The 6180-nt window shown below is 38.3% G+C and overlaps 1 pseudogene; it reads right to left on the bottom strand.

Moving 5' to 3' along the window:
- Window positions 1–4919: 4919 nt before the first annotated feature.
- On the bottom strand, window positions 4920–5462 carry LOC131508092 (brain mitochondrial carrier protein 1-like; annotated as a pseudogene).
- Window positions 5463–6180: the final 718 nt, after the last annotated feature.

Below are 6180 nucleotides of genomic sequence, written 5' to 3'. Positions count from 1 at the left end.
CTGAATGGCTATGGGCTCTGGGTTCCCCTGCTCCCACTTGTTTGTCATGGGCTTATAGAAATTTCACAAAGAGGAAGCAGATGTACAGGTCTGTGTGTGTGTGTGTGTGTGTGTGTGTGTGTGTGTGAACGGAAAGAAAATCCCTGAAAACAAGGACATTTCCAAAGTTGCTGTGCCCTTAACAAGGACTTGGTGAGCCAGTGCTCCTGAAATATAACTTACCCCATTTGCTACTTGTTAACAAGGCCAGCGATCCATGAAGTTGATTCTTTTTTGGGTTTTGGAGTCTGAGTGTTTAAATTAATGGCTTGAGAATAAAGTCTATCACTGTATGTAGCACAGCCAGCAATTGCTTATGTTCAGGATAAACTATCGATAGACTTAGGTTTTCAGTTTTCAAGTGCCCACCTAGCACTGCGATTGGCAACTCAACATTACTTTCATGTTCCCCATTACAAGGTGTCGCCAGAAACACAAATCTGTAAGGGGCTCTGCCGCTTACCATCTGCTTGATTCTCAGGGTCTCCAAATGGCCCCAAAAGGTGATGGCTGTTTGCAGTGCTTAGGCTTTTGAATTGCATTAAGTACCAGTTTGAATTTTCTGTTTGGCTGACCTCTAAAGAATGGCAGAGGAGACCAATGCAGACATCAAGTGCCCAGCAAAGGAACCTTCTGGGACAATTCTTGTTCCCGTCCCGGATGCCAGTGTGACCAATTCAGCAATTGTGTCTTTCCCCAGGATAAAATGAATATTGTGTCAGTGAAGCTAGAATCATAGAGTGATGATCTGAGAATCAGTGAGAAGGAAGACGCTGACCTTGGAGAGGTTTAAGGATGCCTTATGAATAGCTATCCGGAACATAATTAAAGGCATTTTAACATCATAAGCCTTGAAGAATGCGAACCATCACCACTGCACACTGGGGAGTAAAAGATATTGCTTTTATAGCTGCAGAGCTTATGGTCAGAAGTGATATGAAATATTAGAAATGTGACAGTTTTATAATAATTTTATTCTTGCTCATTGTGATAATTTTCATTTGCAGCTTTTTACCTTTGAATATCTTGAATTGCATTAAGCCTTTCTCACTCCATCCTTGTCCTGTAATATTAGAAGCTGTGGTTTTAATCTGAGGAATTACAGTAAACGCTACAGGCACAAGCAAACAGATAATGGTGTTTATGATGCCTGTTATTTGAAGAATTAAAAGTTCTGAGTGAATTTGTCTCTCAGTTAATAAAAGCAATAGAGCCCTGAGTGAAATATTGCCTCCTCTTCCTTTTTATGCTATCACTATCTCTTCTTGTATCCTGTTCCCTATCTTAGCTGCTTTTTGTTTTGGGTATAATAAGAGAAGGAAGAATCCTTTCTGTCAAGTAATTTTCTCTGTTCTTTTTCCTTGCCTAAATTTCTCTTTCAAATACCATATGTATGTCCTTTACCGAATAACCCAAGTTAGAGTTAGTACTAGAGATCCTATGGTTTAAATATTTAAATATTTCCCTTTCTCAGATAAGGAAACACAAAATTGCAAGTCTCAAGAACAGCAGAACCAGGACTCCAGTCTATGTCTGCCAACACCACAAAAACAATACCGAACACTCACTGAGCATTTGCTAGTGGACAGGCAAAACACGTAGCACTTCACATGCATTAACTTGTGTGTGTGTGTGTGTGTGTGTGTGTGTGTGTGTGTCTGTGTGCGTCTGTGTGTGTCTTTGTGTTGCAATAAAACTTTATTTATCTTAGAAATGACAGGTGGTGGAGCAGATTTGGGCTGTGGGCTCTATTTTTCAAACTCCTCATTCTTTTAAGACTCAGAGTGTCTATATGACATGGGGCCTGCTATTGTTTTCATCCCCATTTTATAGAAGTGCAAACCAAGGCACAGAATGGCTCTACGACTTACCCAACATTATATACTTAATAAGTGCCTCCATCTGAAGAAACCAGGCTGTCTGACCTGAACCTACAAACTCTGCTGTACACAAGTGTCTGAAGATACTCTGCACATTTTTTTCCTTTCCCTTCATTTCTGGGGTGCTTTCTTGGAGGGAAAAAGTCTAGGTTAGCATGCAGAATCTCATACACATATATGTACGATGGGTTTTTCTTTTTCTAATTTTTATTTTAGAGAGAAAGGGAGAGAGAGAGCATGAACAGGAGAGGGGGCAGAGGGAGAGAAAGAAATCCTAAGCAGGCCCCATGCTCAGCACAGAGCCCAATGAAGACGATCTCACAACTTCGAGATCATGACTTGAGCCAATATCAAGAGTCAGACGCTCCGACTGAGCCACCCAAGTGCCCACCATGGGCTTATTTTGATAATGATTCTTTTAACTTGTTCTCTTTCTATGGCTGACCATGCTATTTAGCACCTTGCTTGGTCATTTGAAGAGGATGTAAAAGAAGCAGTTAATGTGGCTCTTCCCTTCAAAAGGCTTAAAATTTAGTTCAGATTCAAAGAAATTAAAATGAAATCAGATCAAAATTTATTGACTATAGAGAACAAACAAGGTTGCTGGAGGGGTGTTGGGTGGGGTGATGGGCATTAAGGAGGGCACTTGTTGAGATGAGCATTGGATGATAATGTAAGTGATGAATCACTAAATTCTACTCCTGAAACCGTTATTACACTATATGTTAACTAACTTGGATTTAAATAAAATTAAAAAAAAATAAAAATCTTTTGTGTAGCCAAAAAAAAAAAAATACTGAATCCTTACTACATTGAGTAGGTAGTTGAAAATCTTCTTTAACTTATGATCAAGTCAGGATCCAAAAGGCTGTTCATTAGCTTATTTGTTCAGAAGTCCTGGGATACTTGACAAGCAATCTCAGCATGTTTGTGTAAAGTTTTGTTAAAGAACTGTGACTATTTGCCAATTATGATTTTTTAATCCTCATACATTTTTTCCCAAATAGGCTTGCATTTTCTTTCTTTTTTTTTAAATAAAAAATAAGTTGATAACATGATGCTGCTTCAGACATGCAGTTAATTAGTGAGAGACTTGATCGCCACATCTTAGGGAACCATACCCAACCATCTGTTGATGACTGTGAGATTGCTTCACTTTTGCCCAAGCGAAAACCTTTGTTACTACAAAAGTTTGTAAATTGAATGTTAGTAAGTGAGGGAATTTTTGCATTACACATTATAGGTGGTACAAAGATTGCAAAAATAATCAAAACCAAGTCGCAGTCTTTAAGGAACATAAAATCCAGTTAGGAAGACAGGCATAGCCACATTTCTGAGATCCCTCTGATCATTCTGTGAATTCACATAAGGGTTAGACTTTTTTCTAGTGAGTGTAATCACTTATAATCTGTCAGTAGGTGAGGTGACAAACTGAATGGTATACGTGTGTGTCACGTGATCACAGGGGAAGCACCGCCTGCATAGGGGTCAGGCACAAGAATGTGTTTGAGGTGAACCCTAAAAGATGGGTAAGATTTAAAAAGTGGGTAGAGATGAGGAAACGGGTTAACCGTGCCATTTCTTTTGTTTGTTTTGTTTTGTTTTTAAGTTTTTATTTAAATTCCAGTTAATATTACAGTGTAATATTAGTTTCAGGTGTACAATATCATGATTCCACACTTCCATACATCACCCAGTGCTCATCACAAGTGCACAACTTAATCCCCATAACCTATTTAACCCATCCCCCACTTACCTCCCCTCTGGTAACTATCAGCTTGCTCTCTGTAGCTAAGAGTCTGTTTCTTGGTTTCTCTCTCTCTCTCTCTCTCTTTTTGTTTCGTTTATTATATTCCAAATATAAGTGAAATAATGGTACTTGTCTTTCTCTGACTGACTCAGTTTGCTTAGCCTAATACTCTCTAGTTCCATCCATGTCATTGCAAATGGCAAGATTTCATTCTTTTTTATGGCTGAGTAATATTCCATTATATATGTGTATATATGTGATATATACATATATATATATATATATACTATATATACACACATATGTACCATAGTATATATAATGTAATGTACTATATATTATATATATAATATTCCATTATATATATATTTATATATATAATATTCCATTATACACACACACACACACACACACACACACACACACACTTCTTTATCCATTCATCAGTTGATGGACACTTGGGCTGTTTCCATCATTTGGCTATTGTAGATAATGCTGCTGTAAACATCGGGGTGCATATATCTCTTTGAATTAGTGCTTTGAATTAGTACTACAATTGCTGGATGGTAGAGTAGTTATTTTTTTAACTTTTTGAGAAACCTCCATGCTGTTTTCCAGAGTTTTGGTTTGCATTTGGTTTGCATTTGGTTTGCATTTCTACCAACAGTGCAAGAGGGTTCCCCTTTCTCCACATCCTTACCAACACCTGTTGTTTCCTGTGTTGTTAATTTTAGTCATTTTGACTAGTGTGAGGTGATATCTCATTGTGGTTTCGATTTATATTTCCTTGACTATAATTGATGTTGAGCATCATTCCATGTGTCTGTTAGCTATCTATATGTCTTCTTTGGAGAAATGTCTATTCATGTCTACTGTCCATTTTTTAATGGGATTATTCATTTTTGGGGTGTTGAGTTTTATAAGTTGTTTATAGATTTTGGATACTAATCCTTTATTGGATATGCCATTTGCAAATATCTTCTTTCATTGAGTAAGTTGCCTTGAATAGTTATGATTATTTTCCTTTGCTGTGCAGAAGCTTTTTATTTTGAGGTAGTCCCAATTGTTTATTATTGCTTCTGTTTCCCTTGCGTCAGGAGACATTTCTAGAAAGAAGGTGATGTCAGAGAAGTTACTCTCTGTGGTCTCTTCTAAGATTTTTATGGTTTCAGGTCTCACATTTAGGTCTTTAATCCAATATCAATTTATTTTTGTGCAAAATACACAAGCTTAAAGCTAAATCTCACCCTTTAGTACGTCAGTGGATTGGATATGGTGGAAAATATCACTCCTGACACCACCCCACCGATCATATTAATTAGAGGAGTTTCATCTTCTAAATATTCTACAAATAATCTCTTCAAGCTCCAGTAAGTGCCAGTTTTAATGGTGCTATATGATGCCGGTCTTAGTAAAACAGGAGCTATTTCAGAATACAGAGCCAAAACACCTTCTTCTTTACAGATTGAGAACAAAGCATGAAAGATTCCTCAGAATTTTACCCCATTAAATGGACATCAATACTTTCATCTTGTACTTGAAGTTACATTTTGGTTAGGTCCGCAAGGAAAGTTCCAAGCTCAGCAACAACAAAGGCAAGGCTGCCATATACAAAGGGTTTCGGATTCAGACTGAACATCTCATTGCTTACTTTCCTGGTGCTGCTTGGGATCATGGGACAACTTGGGAGCCGAGGCTCCCATGATCTGAAACGCCACCACAACCCCAACTCCGAAGCACTGAGACCAAGGGAAGTAACCAAATCGTTGCCTAGGCGACGGTGGCTCAGGCATTCCAACACAGCCTCCTCAAAGCCTGAAAAAGCACAAAATAGGAGGTGGAAATGACAGGGTTCTTAACAGAGGAGTCTGAAAGCCTATGGGTGACCATGCCATTTCAATGTGAAATCCAATTATCAGATAAATCATAGCCACAACAGACTTGGATTTCTCTTCCACTGCCACTACCCCATCCCTTTTGTACCTGACACCAAGGAAGCATACTAATAGGATGACAGACCAAAGCACTTCTTAGAGCCATACTGTTGTTACAGGTAAGCTTACCATCCTTACAGGTGGAACAGCATCTTTCCTTATCTCTTGTGATTTCCCTTCCTATAATAAGCAGATCCAGGCAGGGCCCTTCATTCTTGAGAACCAAGGTTTCTTAATTTTTAGTATCTCCTAGCATATGACTAGGTAGGTAACTAGGTCAGGGTCCACACACCATATTTACTCATTCATTTTCTCTTCTCTGAATGCTCCCTTCTGTGTTCTCTCCCTGCTTGTCTCCCCATCCCGGCACATATCTGACTATGTATAGTTGTCTCAAAATATAGATTTGCGGTAAATGGGAGGGAATTTAAGGCCCCTCCTAGGTCTCCATCAAAGGAAAACTTGCTTTAATTCTGCCACTTAACATAGTGAAGTAATAGGAAGATTTCATGCTGCTAGTAATTTAGTGGTTCTTTTATGCTAAAAATCCTGCTTATGTATTTTGCATGTATCTCTC

The sequence above is a fragment of the Neofelis nebulosa genome, chromosome 3 (genome assembly GCF_028018385.1).
Source record: "Neofelis nebulosa isolate mNeoNeb1 chromosome 3, mNeoNeb1.pri, whole genome shotgun sequence".
NCBI classification, from domain to species: Eukaryota; Metazoa; Chordata; class Mammalia; order Carnivora; family Felidae; genus Neofelis; species Neofelis nebulosa.
Note: the sequence above shows the minus strand (reverse complement) of the source record. Positions and strands in the feature narration are given on the sequence as shown.